Here is a 633-nt window from a genome sequence, read left to right as displayed (position 1 = left end):
GATATTGGGAAGGAATTGTTCCCTGGCAGGGTGGGCAGGCCCTGGCACAGGGTGCCCAGAGCAGCTGGGGCTGCCCCCGGATCCCTGGCAGTGCCCAAGGCCAGGCTGGACACTGGGGCTTGGAGCAGCCTGGGGCAGTGGGAGGTGTCCCTGCCCATGGCAGGGGTGGAACCAGATGGGTTTAGGGTCCTCCTAACCCAGTCCATCCCATGACTCTGTGTTGTCCCACCCCAGTATCCCCCTGACCTCAGGGCCCAGCCCAGTGCCTACATCCCGATGTCCCATTTCAGTGTCCCATCCCAGTGTTTCCATCCTGGTTTCCCAGCCCAGTGTCCCAGCCTGGTGTCTCATCCCACTGCCCCCAGCCCAGGTCCCAGCCCAGTGCCCCCATTACACATCCCCATCCCAGTGTCCCATCCCAGTGTCCCATGCACACAGCCCCAGGCCAGTGTCGCATCATGCTGTCCCATGCCCATGTCCCCATCCCAATGTTTTCATCCTGGTGCCCCATTCCAATGTCCCCACGTCCATCCCAATGTCCTGATGTCCCCATCCCGATGCCCTCATCCCAGCATCCCAATCTCCACGTCCCATCCCAAAATCCCACGGCAGCGTCCCCAGCCCTGTCCCCCA

At 62.6% G+C, this 633-nt stretch overlaps 1 protein-coding gene across 1 annotated transcript in view; it reads right to left on the bottom strand.

Moving 5' to 3' along the window:
- LOC103611933 (probable E3 ubiquitin-protein ligase DTX3) overlaps window positions 1-633 on the bottom strand; it is a 10578-nt gene that overhangs the window by 541 nt on the left and 9404 nt on the right. The window lies entirely within an intron of this gene.

The sequence above is a fragment of the Corvus brachyrhynchos genome, unplaced genomic scaffold (assembly GCF_000691975.1).
Source record: "Corvus brachyrhynchos isolate BGI_N302 unplaced genomic scaffold, ASM69197v1 scaffold193, whole genome shotgun sequence".
Taxonomy (NCBI): Eukaryota; Metazoa; Chordata; class Aves; order Passeriformes; family Corvidae; genus Corvus; species Corvus brachyrhynchos.
This window is presented reverse-complemented; position numbering and strand designations above follow the sequence as displayed.